Source organism: Lissotriton vulgaris, chromosome 5, assembly GCF_964263255.1.
Source record: "Lissotriton vulgaris chromosome 5, aLisVul1.2, whole genome shotgun sequence".
Lineage (NCBI taxonomy): Eukaryota > Metazoa > Chordata > Amphibia > Caudata > Salamandridae > Lissotriton > Lissotriton vulgaris.
In genome coordinates, this window is record NC_141693.1 from 1521710243 (window position 1) to 1521734474 (window position 24232).

At 41.3% G+C, this 24232-nt stretch overlaps 1 protein-coding gene and 1 pseudogene across 2 annotated transcripts in view; one reads left to right on the top strand and one right to left on the bottom strand.

Moving 5' to 3' along the window:
• LOC147712914 (E3 SUMO-protein ligase KIAA1586-like) overlaps positions 1–17795 on the bottom strand; it is a 39036-nt pseudogene extending 21241 nt beyond the window's left edge.
• KCNC4 (potassium voltage-gated channel subfamily C member 4) overlaps positions 1–24232 on the top strand; it is a 420986-nt gene that overhangs the window by 92497 nt on the left and 304257 nt on the right. The window lies entirely within an intron of this gene.

Here is a 24232-nt window from a genome sequence, read left to right on the forward strand (position 1 = left end):
TCATCTGGAGAGAAACAAATCAAGTGGAAGATGGTTCAGAGTCCCATAAATCTGCTGCAGTCTGTCAGCTGGATACGCTTGTACTGTCTGATCCTATGTAGTAGGTGCCGCAAAGACACAGGCATGTCAGTGTGCGAGCGCGGTTACCTAGCGACGGCGTGGCATCCTCTAGTGTAACACGCATTACGCGTGAGCTAGTTAACGTCAAGCTTATGTGGTGCAGTGTGACGGAGGGACGGTGATACGTCAGGTTGGCTGCCTAGTGTATGAAACACCATCAAAAATGTGCATGAATCATTGTGGCTTAATATGTTATGATCTGTACTGAGCGGGTGGATCAGAACACTAAAATGGTTTTATTTGATGGAAAAAACATACAGCAAGTAAAATGTATTCCATGCGTGAGCGAATCAAATACCAGCATACACCAAAGCGGTGTTGGCCTATTATGTTCATGTGCCAGCATGGGCCAGGGCTGTGCTAGCCCATTATGTTACAGTTGTTGACCATTATCAGACAAAAAAATTGCATCTCATTAACAGGATTGGATCATTCAAATGGATGGGCACATTGTATAACTGAAAAGTTTAGTTTAGTTTATTTGTTTAGCACAGTTAATTAAAATCATTGCTGTGAAATATCCATATTAGCACAATTATCACACCAAGAAACAAAACTGAAGAAATACACTGTCATTTTAAAAAAATCTATACATTTAAAAACAATCTTAAAACTACCAGTGTTAAGTTACTATTGAAGTCCAAAAAGTGAAAAGATTAGAACAAGAGGTGCTAGACAAGGGGACAAAAAAAATCAGTAATAAGTTTTTGGGGGGGTGGGGGGCAGGAAGCGTAGGAGCCGAGGAGGGTGAAAAGAAATTTGCCAAGAGTCTCACAAACTTTCCAACCCTGGCAAGCGCTTGAATATCTGTGGAGGTAAAACACAGAGCCGTCGCCTCCCAGCATGACCTAGTGCCCCATTTTAAAAATAAAGGTTTTAATAAATGCCTTCTGGGGCCATCCATAGCTGGGCAACAACACAGTAGGTGCGGCCATGATTCTTTGTGATATGAGCACAGTCTGCAGCCCCCCCCGCCCTTTGAAGGAGCCCATCTGTAGGAGGCCGTAGAGCACAGGCCTAGAAGGCGCATAGACAATATGAATAAATGAAAATAGATGGTATGGAAAACATTCACCAAGTTAAGAATTCCAATTCACATATACATGCTCATTAGACACAATAAAAGCAATGTAGAAATGGGTCGCATTATAAGGACACATGTTCATGCAAAGTGCGATTGAAACTTCTGTGGAGTTAAGAGTTAAGCAGTGTTAACCTTTTGTGTTTCATGTGCCAGCATATACCTTACATGTGTTGGCAGAGGGTATGGAAAACTTTTACCAAGTTGAAAAATCTCAATTTACATATACAAGCACATTAAACACATTAAAAGCAATGTAGAAGTAGGTTCCATTATAACGACACATGCACATGCGACGTGTGGGTGATACTTCTGTGGCGTTAAGAGTGGAGGGCATTCAGTTTATGTTAGCAATGACTGATAGGAACTGGGACAGGAGAACCACCATGATCCTCAGTTTAGGACATGTGTTTACAGGTGGCATGAATGTGATATGTCCTGTCACAGCAAACCCACTTGCTTGCCTATTTCCTCATGTTCATTCAAACCCGAGGACACAGAGTCTAGAATGTGTATCCATTTACATTCTTTCCTATTCAAGGCGGCTGACATGGAACTGCCTCTTGGGTTTGCCTTAATCTTTTCCACCACCCTCCATCTCAGACTTTCTGGTGTGTGGTTGAGACTTGAGAAATGCTCTACCATTAGTGCTCCCTGTATCTTACATCTGATCTTGCTCATATGTTGCGAGATTCTCATCTTGACTTTTTGAGTGGTCTGGCCAATGTATGGTTTGTTGCACGGACACAGGATTATGTAAATGACATTTGTGGTGTTGCAATTCGTCAAAGAAGGCAATTTGTATGTTTTGTTGCTGTGTGTTAGTGTCTGGCCTTCCATGCAAAGAGGACAGGCTTTGCATGTGCCTCATTTGAAATGTCCCAGAATGGGTGGTAGCCCTAGTTGGTCTTGCAGATCTGGTTGATTACGAGGTTCAAGGTATGCTTTGACCACACTGTCCTTTATGTTGCGTCCTCTCTTGAAGGTGAATAGCGGACTTTCTTCTGTGTTGAGCTCTGGTGCAACCAGACTCCAATACTTCAGAATAATTGTCTTTATACTGTTGCTTTTCGAGTGAAAAGTGGTGATGCATACTATGTTGTCAGTGGCTGGTTTCTCTTCTTTTGAGGTTAGTAGCTGGTCTCTTGGGCAGTACCATTTCCTTTTCTTTGCTCATTTCAGTAGGCCCAACGGGTAGCCACGTTCACGCAGACGTTTAGTCAGTACATCCGTTTCCCTGAAGAAATCTTCCCTTTTGGTGCAAGTTCTTCTCATTCTCAGATATTGCCCATAGAGGAGATTATCACGCAGATTATGTGGGTGATTTCAGCAGGGTGTTCCTCTCAGTGGGTTTTCTGTAAAGGTCACAGTAGAGCAAGCCATGGATCCAGGAAATCAATGGTGTTGCGGTTGTAGGTTACTGTGAATTGGATATCTTTGCTCCTCTCATTCAGCCATGCGAAGATGTCTTGTAGATGGGACTCTGTGCCAGACCAAATGATAATCACATCATCTATATATCTCTTCCAGACATCTATGGAGTCGATGTATGGGTTTTCGTGTGAGTATAGATGTTCCTCCTCATAGCTGTCCATGTAGATGTTTGCCAGTTTCAGCGCGTATGTTGTGCCCATTGCCACTCCTTTGCACTGGAAGTAAAATTGGTGTCTGAATAAAAAATAGATATTTTTCATTCCAATTGCTACTAGAATAATCAAGAAGCCAGTGGGGACCCATTGCGGTGCTGGATGTTTATCAAGTGTTGCCCGGATGACTTGTATGGCTTTGTCTTGGGGTATAGAGGTGTAGAGTGAACAGATATCCAGTGTTACCATGAATTGTGTAGTGCTGTCAAAGTGCTGGTTTTCTAGCAGCTGCATGATATGCATTAGGTCTCGCACGTAGGACTTAGTTTGTTTGACCAGGGGTTGTAATAAGTGGTCTATAAATTGATTTGCCGGTTCCAACACTGAGTCACAGCCTTATATGATAGGTCTTCCGGGTGGTTTCTCCAAGCGCTTGTGCACTTTAGGTAGAGTGTATATGGTGGGTATGGGCGGTTCCTTGTTAATCAGGAATTCCTTTTCAGGTACACTCAGGAATCCTTCAGTGACTCCTTCCTCTGCTTGACTTTAATGAGAGACTTGATACTTGTCGTCGGGTCTGTACATGGGTGCCTCACCCTCCGAGTGAATCTGTAAGTGGGTGAATGAGTACCTAAAAGGGTATGTGAGTGGGTGCATGCGCATCTGAGTTGGTATGTGACTGGATGTATAAGTGTGTGAGTTGGTATGTGAAAGGGTGTATAAGTATCTGAATGAGTTTGTCATTGCATACTTGAGTGTGTGACAGTGACCAGCCAGTGTGTACAAATATATATATATATATATATATATATATATATATATATATATATATATATATATATATATATCCTGATTTCGCCTCCAGCACACAGGATTTCGTTTCCAAAGAGACGACGCGGACCCAAGTAACGTGCCAATATTCCTTTATTTCATGAATCGCCCTGACACCACCGCCATGACGCGTTTCGGTCCCTCTCGGACCTTGATCACATGACACATCACATGGGCAGAACACCACTATTTAAAGTGACAGTGCAATTTTATAAAGTGCTAGACATGGATGAAAGACTAAATTCCTGCTTCAATGCATTTATGTCTGTAAAATACAGACCCTATACGTTATGGCTATTGCTGTAGACCTCCTGTGCAACTGTTGCTGTAAAATACATGTTAAAGTGCCAAGTGTGCTTAAATTCAGTGCAAATTCGCATATCAAGTAAACATTTGACAATCAATATCCACATCCTCCTGTGCAAATGTTGCTGTAAAATACATGATAAAATGTCAAGTGTGCTTAACTTTAGTGCAAATTCGCATTTCAAATAAACATTGACAGACAATATCCACAACCTCAAATATAAGCATCAATAAATAATTAAATTCATTAATATTGATAAAACCATTCCATCATTAAAAATGCAACTCAATTTAAAGGTACTTTGATAAAATGTCAGCATGAATCAAGTCTATGCTATTTACAAAGGCCCTCGAGGATGTTTCTAAAACAACGGATATAGTTTGCTTGAAAAAAGGGGGTCACATCCGTACCCCGCACTTTTTGGAGGATTACAAACAGCCACTGCAAAATTCACGTATAATGTGATTGTTCCTATTGAATACAGCCCCAGTGGGCATATACTGTACATCCATGAACTTTACCACAAATCCAACAGTGTAATTACTACCCCAAAACCCAAGAACATAAGTAAACAACATTATGAAACAATAAACACCCTAATGTGCACTATAAAATGGTTAAAATAATTCATAGCTTATGCGGCCAAAGACTTATTCGTAGCAGACGAACCCTAGAAGATATTATACAGTTTAAAATTGCATTTCATTTATAAAAACGTATAAAAATCTTCTGTTGAATTTAACCCATTAGGGCTCTTAGTGTCCATCTCTAAAATATACTTAGTTTCCAACCTCCTCAATTTAGCGTTTCTGTCGCCACCACGTCTCAGGGGTAAAATGCAATCTATGATGTAGTACTTCAACAAGTCAGAGTTTTTCTCGTGAACTGCGGAAAAATGACGAGCCACAGGGTATGATTCATCCCCATTCTTGATGGCCCGCAGGTGTTGGAGAATTCTCTTGTGACACTGGGGTCTAGTGCTCCCTACGTATTTCAAACCGCAAGGGCACTCTAACACGTAGACTACATACTCTGATTTGCATGTAAGATTTTTATCTATTTTCCTAGGTGTACTATGGAAAGGGCTGTGATATTCAGTCTTATTGATGCCCTGCTTGCATGCCTTGCACGTTGCTCATTTAATGAAGCCTTTACTTTTAGTCAGCCAATCCACGGAAGATTTAATTTCCAGGCTACTTGAGACCAAGGTATTACTCATTGAATTGGCCTTTCTAAACGTCAGATTGGGGGAACGTGACAGTCTCTCTCCCAAAACTGGATCATTTTTAATTAAAAGCCAATTCCTAGTTATGATCCGCCTGATGGCCTTATGCTGATCACTAAATGTGAGAATGAGTCTCATGGGCTGCTCATCAATAGGAGTGTCTTTAGTTCTATCTCTAGTCACCAATGCTTGTGCTCTACTTTGTGCGTTGGCCCTTCTAGTCGCACTATCAATGATCTTGGGGCTATAACCCCTTTCAATGAACCTTAATCTGTACTCCTGCTGTGCTTTGAGACAGTCAGTGTCCCTACTGCAGATTCTCCTGATCCGCAACATCTCCCCATAGGGGATGCTACGGATCAGGGGGGCCGGATGGTTGCTGTCTGCATGTAGCACTGAATATATACATATATACATATATGTTACAGTGTGAACAAGGGCGAGTTAGCCTGAAACGCGTAGCTGTTCTCTGTGTGGTCGCAACTAAATAAACATCTTTGCTGATTCCTGTGGTCCGTCTCCCTCGTTTGCCGGCGTGTGCTGCTGCTTGAAACGCTGCGAAATCCGAGGAGGAGCTTGTATTATATATATATATATTCACTGAAAAAACCATAGGTTATAGACCATATATAGTTAGGAATTCGCATTTACAAAACCTTATTTTACTCACACAAAACCATTGAAATTCCATATATAGTTAGTTGCACTAACTATATATCGCGCACCCGCAATCCACTGCTGATGATGTCACATATTACATCATTCATGACATGGTCAGTGACATCACTGATGACATCACTGATGACATCTCAAATGACATCACTGATGACAACATCCAGTGACTGTATGTTTCTGTAAAGTTAAAATATGTCTTACATATTGAAGAATGAGTGGATGTATAAGTGTCTGGATGAAGGATTTAGTAGGTGCATGACTGACTGTATGAGTGAGTGATTAAATGTGTCTCACTGAGTGCATGGGTTAGTGACTAAACTGTCTTAATTTGTGCATCATTATGTCTGTTGTTCTGTAAACTGTTGCATGTGTTGATAAGTAGCTATATGAGTAACTATATGGGTTATTGATTGGTTGCCCAAGTATTTGTATGGGAGACTGAGTGTGTGTGTGGGTGGCTGGGAGGTGTATGACTCTGTGCATAGATGTGTGAGCAGTTGATTCACTAGATGTATGGTTTCAAAAGTGCATGTGGAAACAGCTGTATGGGCGGTTGACTAAGTGCATGAGTGTATTGGTGAGTGAATGGATATCTCAGTGCTACATGTCAAAGTAAGTACATATGTAAAACACAGTACATGTGAGAGTTGACATATATAAATAACTGTGCATAAGAGCCAGTGAATGTGTGAGTGGCTGTATGGATCATTGTGAACTTGTATCAGGGATTGTATAAGAGAGTAAATATGTGTTAGTATATGTTTGAATAAGTAAAGTTTGTATAACTGTATAGTTGAGGAAATGGAGGTGTGATTGATTCTTTGCATGACTGACTAGGTGTGTGAGTAACTCCATGGATGAGTGACAGTCTGTGAGTGTCTGTTTACACTGATTGTATCTAAGGTTATATTAGAGTCTGAAGAGGTTCATCGTATTATCACATGAATGATATCATCAGTGATGTGATCAGTAATGTCAAATGAGATGTCATCAGTGATGTCATCAGTGATGTCATTTGAGATGTCATCAGGGATGTCATTTGAGATGTCATCAGTGATGTCATCAGTGATGTCACTGACCATGTCATGAATGATGTAATATGTGACATCATCAGCAGTGGATTGCGGGTGCGCGATATATAGTTAGTGCAACTAACTATATATGGAATTTCAATGGTTTTGTGTGAGTAAAATAAGGTTTTGTAAATGCGAATTCCTAACTATATATGGTCTATAACCTATGGTTTTTTCAGTGAATTTTCAAGGTTTTGTAAATGCTAATTCCTAACTATATATGGTCTATAGCCTATGGTTTTTTCAGTGAATATATATATATACATACATATATAAACATATATCATCTGTATATCTATATAAATACAAACATAAATGCATGCATACATATACTTATATGCATACAGATGCATGTTATTTACATGAAAGTTGAAAAAAACACTAATAAAAGCAAAGCTAAAAAGCCACCTCATTACAAACAGAATGGCTTTAACTTAAACGAGGGCGAGATCTATTGCATTTTCAATGCTTTTTTACTTTGGTTCCATCAAGAAGGCATTCAGATGTGTCACACATTTGCCATAAATTCTGAATGTTAGCACTCTAGTTGCACATTAGATCACTGTAGTAAAGCTACTGCTCACCAGGGACGTCTGCTGCTGGTATTCAAAGTGCATGTTTCAGTCTGCATGTCAGAATTTTTTTTATGAAATAGAAGAGGATTTGAGAAGTCACTCAAAATGATCCCTAATTTTTCTTTCTGAAGCACTAATCATACTTTCTATGGCAAAATTAACCCCCTCATGTTCCTTTTTAAATTGAGTGTTTTCAGACTTACCACTTCATTCCAATCAAGATGGCTTCTGGTGTGCCATACTTTTGTCATAAGTAAGACTGTTAGCGCTCTAGTTGTTCTTTAGAACACTCTGGGACATTCCGTCATTGGGCTATACTTGGGGTACATCTGGGTGATATTTGGGCTACATTTAGGCTCTTTTGTCTCTGGTGTAAGCATGAGCGAATTTTGCGGATCTCGCGTTCGCGAATTTTGCGGATTTGCGGATTCGCAATCCGCAAAATCCGCGAATTCTCGCGAATTTGCGGATTTTTTTTTTTTTTTGTGTTTGCGCGGGTTTCTGCCAGTTCGCGAGGGTTTTGTACAATGTCGCAAATTGCGAACTTACCTGTCGGGTCGCAAATTTCGCGAACTTGTTGTTTCTACGTGTCCAGCCTGTTTGGGACACTCTTCTTCATCACTGCCACTCTCTGTCACCACTGCCACTCTCTGACTACTCATGCCACCCTCTGGCCCACCCATGCCACCCTCTGTTTCATCACCACACCCTCTGGTTGTCCAGTGTACATTATTTTCGGCAAAGCAAAGCACACCTTCCCTACCTCAAGTGACCTGAATTAATTTGGGGCTGATTAATGTGTCACAGAATATTTTTTTAGCTGGCACCTGCTTCCTTAGTGCGCCCTGATTAGTGATCTTTTGCACTTGCTAAGTGCTTTCATTGTTGCAAAATTAGTTACAACACCTGCCCTGCCCCAACTGACAATAATGAATTAGGGGCTGATTAATGGATTTTAACTTCCAGCCTGGCTCCTGCTTGTCTCCCTTAGCTGTAATTCAGGACCTTTGTGGCATATGTGTAACTATTCTGAGGTTCAGAGCAGGGTCACATAATAGTTTCAACTGGCAACTGAACTCTGGAGGGGCCCCTCAGGAAGCACTACAGGAAATGGCTACTAATGATGAGCCTGAACTTTTGAACCTGGTAAGTAGTTACTTTCAGTTTTGCTAAGATCGTATTTCTGCACTTTTGCACTTATTCGCGGGGCGCGAACTCACGCGAACAGTGCGAGCAGTGCGAGCAAAATCCGCTGCTCGCGGATTTGCGGATTTTGCGGGAAATTCGCAAATCTCGCGGATTGCGGATTTCCCGAAAATCCGCAAAATCCGCGAGCGGAACGGATTTTCCGCCCATGCTTACTCTGGTGGCCATCTTGGGAGACTGTATGTCAGAATGTTTTAATGAAATTGAAGAGGGTTTGAGAAGTCACTCAAAATGTGCCCTAATTTTTCTTTCTGCAGCACTAATCATAATTCATATGGCAAAATATACCCCCTCATGTTGTTCCTTTTTAAATTAAATGTTTTAAGAGTTACCACTTTATTCCAATCAAGATGGCTTCAGGTGTGCCATACCTTTGTAATAAGTAGGACTGTTAGCGCTCTAGTTGTTCTTTAGAACACTCTGGGACATTCTGTCATTGGGCTATACTTGGGCTACATCTGGGTGATATTTGGGCTACATTTGGGCTCTTTTGTCTCTGGTGGCCATTTTGGGAGACTGCATGTCAGAATTTTTTAATGAAATAGAAGAGGATTTGAAAAGTCACTCAAAATGTGCCCTAATTTTTCTTTCTGCAGCACTAATAATACCTTCTATTGCATAATATACCCCCTCATTTTGTTCCTTTTTAAATTAAATGTTTTAAGAGTTGCCACTTTATTCCCATCACGATGGCTCCAGGTGTGCTATACCTTTGTAATAAGTAGGACTGTTAGCGCTCTAGTTGTTCTTTAGAACACTCTGGGACATTCTGTCATTGGGCTATACTTGGGCTACATCTGGGTGATATTTGGGCTACATTTGGGCTCTTTTGTCTCTGGTGGCCATTTTGGGAGACTGCATGTCAGAATGTTTTAATGAAATAGAAAAGGATTTGAGAAGTCACTCAAAATGTGCCCTAATTTTTCATTCTGCAGCACTAATCATACTTTCTATGGCAAAATATACCCCCTCATGTTGTTTCTTTTTAAAATAAATGTTTTAAGAGTTACCACTTTATTCCAATCAAGATGGCTTCAGGTGTGCCATACCTTTGTAATAAGTAGGACTGTTAGCGCTCTAGTTGTTCTTTAGAACACTCTGGGACATTCTGTCATTGGGCTATACTTGGGCTACATCTGGGTGATATTTGGGCTACATTTGGGCTCTTTTGTCTCTGGTGGCCATTTTGGGAGACTGCATGTCAGAATGTTTTAATGAAATAGAAAAGGATTTGAGAAGTCACTCAAAATGTGCCCTAATTTTTCATTCTGCAGCACTAATCATACTTTCTATGGCAAAATATACCCCCTCATGTTGTTTCTTTTTAAATTAAATGTTTTAAGAGTTACCACTTTATTCCAATCAAGATGGCTTCAGGTGTGCCATACCTTTGTAATAAGTAGGACTGTTAGCGCTCTAGTTGTTCTTTAGAACACTCTGGGACATTCTGTCATTGGGCTATACTTGGGCTACATCTGGGTGATATTTGGGCTACATTTGGGCTCTTTTGTCTCTGGTGGCCATTTTGGGAGACTGCATGTCAGAATGTTTTAATGAAATAGAAAAGGATTTGAGAAGTCACTCAAAATGTGCCCTAATTTTTCATTCTGCAGCACTAATCATACTTTCTATGGCAAAATATACCCCCTCATGTTGTTTCTTTTTAAATTAAATGTTTTAAGAGTTACCACTTTATTCCAATCAAGATGGCTTCAGGTGTGCCATACCTTTGTAATAAGTAGGACTGTTAGCGCTCTAGTTGTTCTTTAGAACACTCTAGGAGGCTGCAGTAGAACACAAAGGAATCAACTGACAGTCTCTGTCCTTGTTGGATGTACATGTTTTACTGAGAATGTCAGACTTCATTTTCACATGACTGAGAAAGATAATGTGAATTTACAGAAAATATGCTTTCAGTTTAGCTTATAGATCCCCTTCCAAACCACTGTGGGAAAATCATGAAATATTAGTTTTCTTTCAAACAATATTCATGATATCACAGCAGAAGGTTTTTTTCACATGGTAAAATCACCTTAGAACCCACCACAATTCCTAAAACGAGTATGGTACCATCAACAAATGATTTATAATGTAACTAAAGTCCTAAAACCCTCTATTAACTACAATGCTTTTTAATGAGGTGCTATCATGTATATTGGTCCCAAGATGGCTGCCAACACTTCTTGGATGAAGTGCTGACAGCCAATCAGATCAGATGTGTGGTTAGGCTCCGCCCAGATATATATCTTTTTTTGAACCTAAATTACTCAAAATCCACTGGAGCACATATATTGAGACCTAGCAAAGGCATATCGGGCTAACAGTCCCTACAATTTTGCCAAGTTTCGTGCAAATCCATTCAGCTGTTCGAGCTAAAAGTGAGGCCAACCGCCCTATGGAAATTAACATGGGAAAAACGCGTTTTGGGACCCCCCTTTTTTCTCGGCCCCCCCTTGATGAAACCCCCCCAAATTGTCAGGGGCTGCTCAGAAACAAAATGTTCCATTTTCCTGAAAATTTCAGCCGATTCCGTCCACAAACGCCAAAGTTATTAGACATAGAATTTTCAAAAATCCCATAGAGAAAAAATCCTAACTATATATACCTACTGGCGACCGCCAGTAGGTAATATATATATATATATATATATATATATATATATATATATATATATATATATATATATATATATATATATATTAACGTTCCACAAGTGTCCACACTTGGGATGCACTCCCCTATGGCAACTTTCGTTTATCCAGGCAGCAGCGCAGAAGGTAAATCCATAGGCAATATCACAACAAGCCTTACGCGTTTCAGATACTTCATATCCTTGTTCACAGGCAGCGAGCAGCAGACAAAATGAAAGGCCCGAAGACTGCTGTTTGAATTACTCCAATGTCTTTATTGGCCTCATGTGTGGCATCAATACTGCAATGCCTCATGGGAACTGTAGTCTTTGATTTACGCCATGATTCTTAGTACAATCCAATCTGCTCCTCGGACATATTTTATACTAATTTCGCCATTAGTGGGCCTTCTATGGAAAACGTACCACACTGCCAAACATCTTAGCCATACCAAAGGTCCGTTGTTAGCTCGTATTTCATCGCACGGCCGGTCCGCTTTGCGTGCAGTAGTGCATCCCCACGGCTGGACTGCCATGTTCAAAATTAACGTTCCACAAGTGTCCACACTTGGGATGCACTCCCCTATGGCAACTTTCGTTTATCCAGGCAGCAGCGCAGAAGGTAAATCCATAGGCAATATCACAACAAGCCTTACGCGTTTCAGATACTTCATATCCTTGTTCACAGGCAGCGAGCAGCAGACAAAATGAAAGGCGCGAAGACTGCTGTTTGAATTACTCCAATGTCTTTATTAGCCTCATGTGTGGCATCAATACTGCAATGCCTCATGGGAACTGTAGTCTTTGATTTACGCCATGATTCTTAGTACAATCCAATCTGCTCCTCGGACATATTTTATACTAATTTGACCATTAGTGGGCCTTCTATGGAAAACGTACCACATTGCCAAACATCTTAGCCATACCAAAGGTCCGTTGTTAGCTCGTATTTCATCAAACCGCCGGTCCGCTTTGCGTGCGGTGGTGCATCCCCACAGCTGGACTGCCGTGTTCAAAATTAACGTTCCACAAGTGTCCACACTTGGGATGCACTCCCCTATGGCAACTTTCGTTTATCCAGGCAGCAGCGCAGAAGGTAAATCCATAGGCAATATTACAACAAGCCTTACGCGTTTGAGATACTTCATATACTTGTTCACAGGCAGCAAGCAGCAGACAAAATGAAAGGCACGAAGACTGCTGTTTGAATTACTCCAATGTCTTTATTGGCCTCATGTGTGGCATCAATACTGCAATGCCTCATGGGAACTGTAGTCTTTGATTTACGCCATGGTTCTTAGTACAATCCAATCTGCTCCTCGGACATATTTTATACTAATTTCGCCATTAGTGGGCCTTCTATGGAAAACGTACCACACTGCCAAACATCTTAGCCATACCAAAGGTCCGTTGTTAGCTCGTATTTCATCGAACCGCTGGTCCGCTTTGCGTGCGGTGGTGCATCCCCACGGCTTGACTGCTGTGTTTAAAATTAACGTTCCACAAGTGTCCACACTTGGGATGCACTCCCCTATGGCAACTTTCGTTTATCCAGGCAGCAGCGCAGAAGGTAAATCCATAGGCAATATCACAACAAGCCTTACGCGTTTCAGATACTTCATATCCTTGACACTTGTGGAACGTTAATATATATATATATTCACTGAAAAAACCATAGGTTATAGACCATATATAGTTAGGAATTCGCATTTACAAAACCTTATTTTACTCACACAAAACCATTGAAATTCCATATATAGTTAGTTGCACTAACTATATATCGCGCACCCGCAATCCACTGCTGATGATGTCACATATTACATCATTCATGACATGGTCAGTGACATCACTGATGACATCACTGATGACATCTCAAATGACATCACTGATGACAACATCCAGTGACTGTATGTTTCTGTAAAGTTAAAATATGTCTTACATATTGAAGAATGAGTGGATGTATAAGTGTCTGGATGAAGGATTTAGTAGGTGCATGACTGACTGTATGAGTGAGTGATTAAATGTGTCTCACTGAGTGCATGGGTTAGTGACTAAACTGTCTTAATTTGTGCATCATTATGTCTGTTGTTCTGTAAACTGTTGCATGTGTTGATAAGTAGCTATATGAGTAACTATATGGGTTATTGATTGGTTGCCCAAGTATTTGTATGGGAGACTGAGTGTGTGTGTGGGTGGCTGGGAGGTGTATGACTCTGTGCATAGATGTGTGAGCAGTTGATTCACTAGATGTATGGTTTCAAAAGTGCATGTGGAAACAGCTGTATGGGCGGATGACTAAGTGCATGAGTGTATTGGTGAGTGAATGGATATCTCAGTGCTACATGTCAAAGTAAGTACATATGTAAAACACAGTACATGTGAGAGTTGACATATATAAATAACTGTGCATAAGAGCCAGTGAATGTGTGAGTGGCTGTATGGATCATTGTGAACTTGTATCAGGGATTGTATAAGAGAGTAAATATGTGTTAGTATATGTTTGAATAAGTAAAGTTTGTATAACTGTATAGTTGAGGAAATGGAGGTGTGATTGATTCTTTGCATGACTGACTAGGTGTGTGAGTAACTCCATGGATGAGTGACAGTCTGTGAGTGTCTGTTTACACTGATTGTATCTAAGGTTATATTAGAGTCTGAAGAGGTTCATCGTATTATCACATGAATGATATCATCAGTGATGTGATCAGTAATGTCAAATGAGATGTCATCAGTGATGTCATCAGTGATGTCATTTGAGATGTCATCAGGGATGTCATTTGGGATGTCATCAGTGATGTCATCAGTGATGTCACTGACCATGTCATGAATGATGTAATATGTGACATCATCAGCAGTGGATTGCGGGTGCGCGATATATAGTTAGTGCAACTAACTATATATGGAATTTCAATGGTTTTGTGTGAGTAAAATAAGGTTTTGTAAATGCGAATTCCTAACTATATATGGTCTATAACCTATGGTTTTTTCAGTGAATTTTCAAGGTTTTGTAAATGCTAATTCCTAACTATATATGGTCTATAGCCTATGGTTTTTTCAGTGAATATATATATATACATACATATATAAACATATATCATCTGTATATCTATATAAATACAAACATAAATGCATGCATACATATACTTATATGCATACAGATGCATGTTATTTACATGAAAGTTGAAAAAAACACTAATAAAAGCAAAGCTAAAAAGCCACCTCATTACAAACAGAATGGCTTTAACTTAAACGAGGGCGAGATCTATTGCATTTTCAATGCTTGTTTACTTTGGTTCCATCAAGAAGGCATTCAGATGTGTCACACATTTGCCATAAATTCTGAATGTTAGCACTCTAGTTGCACATTAGATCACTGTAGTAAAGCTACTGCTCACCAGGGACGTCTGCTGCTGGTATTCAAAGTGCATGTTTCAGTCTGCATGTCAGAATTTTTTTTATGAAATAGAAGAGGATTTGAGAAGTCACTCAAAATGATCCCTAATTTTTCTTTCTGAAGCACTAATCATACTTTCTATGGCAAAATTAACCCCCTCATGTTCCTTTTTAAATTGAGTGTTTTCAGACTTACCACTTCATTCCAATCAAGATGGCTTCTGGTGTGCCATACTTTTGTCATAAGTAAGACTGTTAGCGCTCTAGTTGTTCTTTAGAACACTCTGGGACATTCCGTCATTGGGCTATACTTGGGGTACATCTGGGTGATATTTGGGCTACATTTAGGCTCTTTTGTCTCTGGTGGCCATCTTGGGAGACTGTATGTCAGAATGTTTTAATGAAATTGAAGAGGGTTTGAGAAGTCACTCAAAATGTGCCCTAATTTTTCTTTCTGCAGCACTAATCATAATTCATATGGCAAAATATACCCCCTCATGTTGTTCCTTTTTAAATTAAATGTTTTAAGAGTTACCACTTTATTCCAATCAAGATGGCTTCAGGTGTGCCATACCTTTGTAATAAGTAGGACTGTTAGCGCTCTAGTTGTTCTTTAGAACACTCTGGGACATTCTGTCATTGGGCTATACTTGGGCTACATCTGGGTGATATTTGGGCTACATTTGGGCTCTTTTGTCTCTGGTGGCCATTTTGGGAGACTGCATGTCAGAATTTTTTAATGAAATAGAAGAGGATTTGAAAAGTCACTCAAAATGTGCCCTAATTTTTCTTTCTGCAGCACTAATAATACCTTCTATTGCATAATATACCCCCTCATTTTGTTCCTTTTTAAATTAAATGTTTTAAGAGTTGCCACTTTATTCCCATCACGATGGCTCCAGGTGTGCTATACCTTTGTAATAAGTAGGACTGTTAGCGCTCTAGTTGTTCTTTAGAACACTCTGGGACATTCTGTCATTGGGCTATACTTGGGCTACATCTGGGTGATATTTGGGCTACATTTGGGCTCTTTTGTCTCTGGTGGCCATTTTGGGAGACTGCATGTCAGAATGTTTTAATGAAATAGAAAAGGATTTGAGAAGTCACTCAAAATGTGCCCTAATTTTTCATTCTGCAGCACTAATCATACTTTCTATGGCAAAATATACCCCCTCATGTTGTTTCTTTTTAAATTAAATGTTTTAAGAGTTACCACTTTATTCCAATCAAGATGGCTTCAGGTGTGCCATACCTTTGTAATAAGTAGGACTGTTAGCGCTCTAGTTGTTCTTTAGAACACTCTGGGACATTCTGTCATTGGGCTATACTTGGGCTACATCTGGGTGATATTTGGGCTACATTTGGGCTCTTTTGTCTCTGGTGGCCATTTTGGGAGACTGCATGTCAGAATGTTTTAATGAAATAGAAAAGGATTTGAGAAGTCACTCAAAATGTGCCCTAATTTTTCATTCTGCAGCACTAATCATACTTTCTATGGCAAAATATACCCCCTCATGTTGTTTCTTTTTAAATTAAATGTTTTAAGAGTTACCACTTTATTCCAATCAAGATGGCTTCAGGTGTGCCATACCTTTGTAATAAGTAGGACTGTTAGCGCTCTAGTTGTTCTTTAGAACACTCTGGGACATTCTGTCATTGGGCTATACTTGGGCTACATCTGGGTGATATTTGGGCTACATTTGGGCTCTTTTGTCTCTGGTGGCCATTTTGGGAGACTGCATGTCAGAATGTTTTAATGAAATAGAAAAGGATTTGAGAAGTCTCTCAAAATGTGCCCTAATTTTTCATTCTGCAGCACTAATCATACTTTCTATGGCAAAATATACCCCCTCATGTTGTTTCTTTTTAAATTAAATGTTTTAAGAGTTACCACTTTATTCCAATCAAGATGGCTTCAGGTGTGCCATACCTATGTAATAAGTAGGACTGTTAGCGCTCTAGTTGTTCTTTAGAACACTCTAGGAGGCTGCAGTAGAACACAAAGGAATCAACTGACAGTCTCTGTCCTTGTTGGATGTACATGTTTTACTGAGAATGTCAGACTTCATTTTCACATGACTGAGAAAGATAATGTGAATTTACAGAAAATATGCTTTCAGTTTAGCTTATAGATCCCCTTCCAAACCACTGTGGGAAAATCATGAAATATTAGTTTTCTTTCAAACAATATTCATGATATCACAGCAGAAGGTTTTTTCACATGGTAAAATCACCTTAGAACCCACCACAATTCCTAAAACGAGTATGGTACCATCAACAAATGATTTATAATGTAACTAAAGTCCTAAAACCCTCTATTAACTACAATGCTTTTTAATGAGGTGCTATCATGTATATTGGTCCCAAGATGGCTGCCAACACTTCTTGGATGAAGTGCTGACAGCCAATCAGATCAGATGTGTGGTTAGGCTCCGCCCAGATATATATCTTTTTTTGAACCTAAATTACTCAAAATCCACTGGAGCACATATATTGAGACCTAGCAAAGGCACATCGGGCTAACAGTCCCTACAATTTTGCCAAGTTTCGTGCAAATCCATTCAGCTGTTCGAGCTAAAAGTGAGGCCAACCGCCCTATGGAAATTAACATGGGAAAAACGCGTTTTGGGACCCCCCTTTTTTCTCGGCCCCCCCTTGATGAAACCCCCCCAAATTGTCAGGGGCTGCTCAGAAACAAAATGTTCCATTTTCCTGAAAATTTCAGCCGATTCCGTCCACAAACGCCAAAGTTATTAGACATAGAATTTTCAAAAATCCCATAGAGAAAAAATCCTAACTATATATACCTACTGGCGACCGCCAGTAGGTAATATATATATATATATATATATATATATATATATATATATATATATATATATATATATATATATATATATAGTATTGGTGAAAATATATATGCTGCTTTCATGTTTTGCGCACAGCCTGTGGTGCGCTTAAAGGGACACCCCCTGAAAGTTGGTTGTGAAAAACACTGGTGTGTGAAACTATGTGTGAAAACAGGATGTCCCCGAGGTATCGGATATCCATGACCCCCTACTCACCTGAGGTTACCAATTTGCTGCTGCGGCATGCAGTCCAACACTGCGTGGAGAGGCACATTCATACAGTTGTGTCTCCAGTCTTGGTGCTGCTTCGTGAGGAGGTGTGAAGTAGTGGACCCGAAGACGTTAATTCCCCCAGCATTTCCGTTCAAGACTACTACTGCAGCTCGCAATATTCCAGCCAGGTATATGATGGGACCAGTAGTTTGTGGCAAGGGACTACTGGGCGTCAACACATTAACAAGCTGCAGCTGGGCTGTTTTCTATTTAGGTGGGAGGAGCTCATTTGAACATTTCTGAGGACTCTATGTAATGGACTGAGGCATTTGAAAAAGGCTGTAAGCCGAAACCGGTCATGCCGAATTTTCTGAAGAATAAAGCATCCTGACGAGCCCCGCTGTGTCCCTTTCTTCTGTCCAGGATATATATATCAGCACTTCGCTCCTTCTGACAACCCCTCGCCTTCAGCTGGGGTGGCTCGTTCCCGGCGGAGCCACCGGCACAATATCCCTTTACAAACGGCGTTCCTTAGCGAGCACTCGGGCATCGTTGAACAAAACACAGTCCACGTACCAGTCCAAAGAAGTTAGATTTATTACTCCATAAATCAAACGTGACGCATTTCGCACTCCACGGAGCGCTTGATCACACGTATTATGGAGTAATAAATCTAACTTTTTTGGACTGGTACGTGGACTGTGTTTTGTTCAACGACGCCCGAGTGCTCGCTAAGGAACGCCGTTTGTAAAGGGATATATATATATATATATATATATATATATATATATATATATATATTAATTGATGAAACCATAGGTTTCACACATGTTATAGTTAACTGGACATTTCACTCATACAAAACCTTTGAAATTCCCCCGTTATAGTTAGTTCAGCTAACTATAACTCGCGCGCCCGCAATGCACTGTTGATGACGTCACATATTACATCACTCATGACATGGTCAGTGACATCACTCATGTCATCACTGATGACATCTCAAATGACATCACTGATGACATCATCCAGTGAATGTCATCAGTGATGTCACTGACCATGTCATGAATGATGTAATATGTGATATCATCAGCAGTGGATTGCGGGTGCGCGAAATATAGTTAGTACAACTAACTATATAGGAGCAATTTCAATGGTTTTTTAAATGCTAATTCCTAACTATATAAGGCCTGAAACCTATGGTTTTTTCAGTGAATTTCAAAGGTTTTTTAAATGCTAACTCCTAACTATATATGACCTGAAACCTATGGCTTTTTAAGTGAATTTGCAAGGTTTTTTAAATGCTAATTCCTAACTATATATGACCTGAAACCTATGTTTTTTTAAGTGAATTTGAAAGGTTTTTTAAATGCTAATTCTATTAGCGGATAACGTTTAAATATGTTAATATCCTTCTGGGACCCCTTTTAAAATGCTAATTCCTAACTATGTCAGGCGTGAAACCTATAGTTTTTTTCAATACATTTCAAAGGTTTTCTAAATGCTAATTCTATTAGCGGATAACGTTGAAATATGTAAATATCCTTCTGGGACCACCTGAGCAGCCCTAGGGGGTCAGGGTGTTTCTACCCTGCCCCTTTTTGCGTTCTACACGTTTGTTTTTCTGCTTCTTTTGTGCCTTGGTCTACTTAGCACAAGATGAATGCCAACACTTCCTGGTTAGAAGTGTTGACAGCCAATGAGCATGCTGCTTTCCTGTGAAAGGCATGCTGATTGGCTGCCACTGTCTGTCAACACTCCAAACCAGGAAGTGTTGGCAGCCATCTTGTGACTCGGTAGAACCAAGGCACAAGAAAGCAGTTAAACAAAGGCGCAAAACACGCAAAGGGGGCAGGGTAGAAGCACCCTGACCCCCTAGGCCTGCTCAGTGGGTCCCACAAGGACCACCCAGCCCCCCCTAAAAACCTTCCCCAGCATGACCTCCTACAGTACCCAAACACCACTGCACTACCCTAGAGCACTAGCCCAGCACGACCCCCTATACTACCCAAACACCATTGCACTACCCTAAACCTTAAATCTACCCCAGCACGACCTCCTACACTACCCAAACACCACTACACTACCCTAGAACACTCCCCCAGCACGACCTTCTATACTACTCAAACACCAATGCACTACCCTAAACCTAAATCCCAGCATGACCCCCTACACTACATAAACACCACTGCACTAACCTAAACCCTAAATCTACCCCCAGCATGACCACCTACACTACCCAAACACCATTGCACTACCATAAACCTTAAATCTACCACCAGCACGACCCCTTACACTACCCAAACACCACTATAATACCCTACTACTTCATTTATAAGAAATATTGCTATTTGTCTAGAATCACACTGTGTCAGTGTCCATTTGGGAAAATTCAGAGAGAGAATAATTTGGTTGGTTGATCTGTTTGCAGACATATAAGTACATGTACTGTTGCAGTGAGCCAGGCTTTAGGGCAGGCAGTGCTTGAAACTGTTATGCACTATGCAAGTAGTAGTGTAATCACCATCACACTTGTAATTCAGGCTTACATTTCCTCAGTCAGTATCTATATACTCCATTTATAAGAAATACTGTTATTTGTCTAGAATCACACTGTGAGTCAGTGTCTATTTGGGAAAATTGAGAGAGAATGATTTGGTTGGTTGATGTGTTTGCAGACATATAAGTACATGTACTGTTGCAGTGAGCCTGGCTTTAGGGTACACAGTATTTGAAACTCCTATGCACTATGCAAGTAGTAGTCTAAGTATCTTGACATTTGTGTTTCAGGCCTACATTTCCCCAGTCAGTATCTATACACTCCATATATAAGAAATACTGTTATTTGTCTAGAATCACCCTGTGAGTCAGTGTCTATTTGGGAAAATTGAGAGAGAATGATTTGGTTGGTTGATGTGTTTGCAGACATATACATGTGCTGTTGCAGTGAGCCAGGCTTTAGGGCATGCAGTGCTTGAAACGCCTATGCACTATGCAAGTAGTAGTCTAACCATCTTCACACTTGTGTTTCAGGCCTACATTTTCCCAGTCAGTATCTATATACTCCATTGATAAGAAATACTGGTATTTGTCTAGAATCACACTGTGAGTCAGTGTCCATTTGGGAAAATTGAGAGGGAATGATTTGGTTGGTTGATGTGTTTGCAGACATATAAGTACATGTACTCATGCAGTGACACTACTCCCAGCACGACTCCCTACACTACCCAAACACCACTGCAAGACCCTAGAATACTACCCCAGCACGACCCTGTACACTACCTAAACACCACTGCACTACCCTAAACCCTAAAACACTATCCCTACACTCCCCAAACACCCTTGTACTACCCTAAACATTAAACTTACCCCAGCACGACCCCATACACTACCCAAACACCACGGTACTACCCTACTACTCATTTATAAGAAATATTGTTATTTGTCTAGAATCACACTGTGAGTCAGTGTCCATTTGGGAAAATTGAGAGAGAATAATTTGGCTGGTTGATCTGTTTGCAGACATATAAGTACATTTACTGTTGCAGTGAGCCAGGCTTTAGGGCATGCAGTGCTTGAAACTCCTATGCACTATGCAAGTAGTAGTCTAACCATCTTCACACTTGTGTTTCAGGCCTACATTGCCCCATTCAGTATCTATACACTCCATTTATAAGAAATACTGTAATTTTCTAGAATCACACTGTGAGTCAGTGTCCATTTGAGAAAATTGAGAGAGAATGATTTAGTTGGTTGATGTGTTTGCAGACATATAAGTACATCGACTGTTGCAGTAAGCCAGTGTTTGAAACTCCTATGCACTATGCAAGTAGTAGTGTAATCACCTTCACACTTGTGTTTCAGGCCTACATTTCCCCAGTCAGTATCTATATACTCTTCATTTATAAGAAATACTGTTATTTGTCTAGAATCATACTGTGAGTCAGTTTCCATTTGGGAAAATTGAGAGAGAATAATTTGGTTGGTTGATCTGTTTGCAGACATAAAAGTACATGTACTGTTGCAGTGAGCCAGGCGTTAGGGCATGCATTGCTTAAAACTCCTATGCACTATGCAAGTAGTAGTGTAATAATCTTTACACTTGTGTTTCAGGCCTACATTTCCCCAGTCAGTATCTATACACTCCAGTGATAATAAATACTGTTATTTGTCTAGAATCACACTGTGAGTCAGTGTTCATTTGGGAAAATTAAGAGAGAATGATTTGGTTCATTGATGTGTTTGCAGACATATAAGTACATGTATTGTTGCAGTAACACTACCCCAGCACGGCCCCCTACACTACACAAGCACCACTGCACTACCCTAAACCGTAAATCTATCCCAGCACGACCTCCTACACTACCCAAACACCACAGCACTACCCTAGAACACTACCCGAGCACGAGCCCCTACTCTAGACAAACACCACTGTACTACTCTAAACTCTAAATCTGTACTGTTGCAAAACCATAGTGACTGTTTATGTACCATGTACTAATATATTCACTAAAGTAAAAGTGAACCAATTATGAATTCACTCAGTGTCTCTCCTTATAGTATTGTGATCATTTAGGTAATATGCATGTACTCATACAGTGCTTCTGGTTTTAGTGTAATGGAGTGCTTCAAACTGCTATGCACTATGCATGTAGTGGTCTGACTACCTTCACACTTGTGATTTAGGCCTACAATTTCTTAGTCAGAATGTATATGAAATGTGTTTGTATAGTAATAAAAAAGTATAATTTATCAAGTTGTTAATAAATACTTATTTATGATGATTTTTAACAGATATTGTTTATCATCATTGAAATAAAGTTATTATGGGGCACTAGAGGGCACGCAAGCAAAATGGCCGCACCGATGTGAGGCTCCTGCTTCCTGGAATCATCATCCTACAATTATCCTGAGTAAATGAGTATGTAACTCGCGAAAAATAGGTTGAATATAAAAAACTAACCTCACCACTCAAGCGACGAGGAGATTGATGATTGGCAACTGGCCAGCCGGGCATTGAAAGACGGTGCCGTGCCGCTCGCTGGAACAGTGAGGGACTGCGTAGCAGCTGCCACGCTCAGGACAGGTCGGTGCCATACACGTGTCTGCTAGGCCCCGCGGCCTGCGGACAGCAGAGAGGGAGAGTGTCGGAATGCCTGCAGTAGAATAATGACCGGCGGCCCTTGCCAGAAGACGCGACCAGCAGTGAGGCGGTAAGGGCAGCAGCGGCACCCGGCGCTGGAGCTCGGAGAGGAATATAATTGAGTGCATACCCCTGGGGGAGCGACCATGACGGCGTACACACAAGCAGGACCGGGCGGAGCCCTCGCTGGGACACTGTCTGCGAGAGGGTAAATCGGTGTGACTAAGTGAGGGCGGGGAGAGGCGGCAGGGCAAAGGCGTGAATGAGGTGGGGTATGAGCCTGGTGTTGCGGACCCCCCCCACCACAGTGCAGAGAAGAAAAGCCGAGCATATGGCGCTGCCTCTTGGGGCAAAAGCGGATGCTGGCAAACAGGCGCTGAACAGCTAGTGGCTACGCGAACAGACGTGGTGTGGGAGAAGACGAGTACGGTGCTCCTGAGGTCTGCAAGAGGCATTTGCGGGGCATTAAGCGGTGTAGATGGGGCGGGTGGACGACACCCCCCCTGGGGGCAAAGCGGCCGATGGAGGCTAGCCTTTGTGCAACTGGTGCCTGTGCAGCAAGCAAGGTGTGTGCAGGGCCGGGAAGACGGCCCCTGAATCCTACTGGTGTCCTTTGAGCAACGCTGTGTGGTGCAAGGGCAGCGAGTGTGCGATGACCCCCCACCCAGTGGAGACCTGGGGAGAGAACCTGAGCAGCTTGAAGGGTGTCAGCTCCCCCCCTCGCCTGCTCCCTATTCAGTGATACTGGGGATTCCTGGATATGTGGGACCCTCGCTAGGGGTATAGCAGTGGATGTGCCCTGAGGGTCCCGAGTGAAAGTGGTGGCGCCAACTAGGGAGTGTGCTTTGGAGGTGTTGCATCGCCGTGACTTCTCCGGCTGCTGCCGCCTAAGACTATAGAGTGATACACTGCCAGGGAGTAGTTGGACCACCTGTGTGGCGGCAATGGAGGCCCAAACTCGGACAATATCGCATTGTGCCAGAGGTGGGCAAGGACGTGCGTGCACAGGCACTCACACGTATACTACACGAGGTGGGGTGCTGCGATATTACAGAGCTCACGCATGCCAGGGACTGACTCTGCTGGTGAAATAGGAGGATCGGACGGCTGCTGAAGAACAACTGTAGCGACTGCCTGGGCTAGCACACTGAGGTGGACATGGGGAAATCTGACACCAGACAACCGAAACTGAACTTTGATGTGGCGAAAAAGGGCAACAGGCCCACGCAAGAAGATCAGAACCTTGGAGACCGGGTTGCATTCCAATGGGGGAGCCACGTCACAAGCGCATCAGATATGAACAATACCTTGCAAGAGATACGTCTAGGA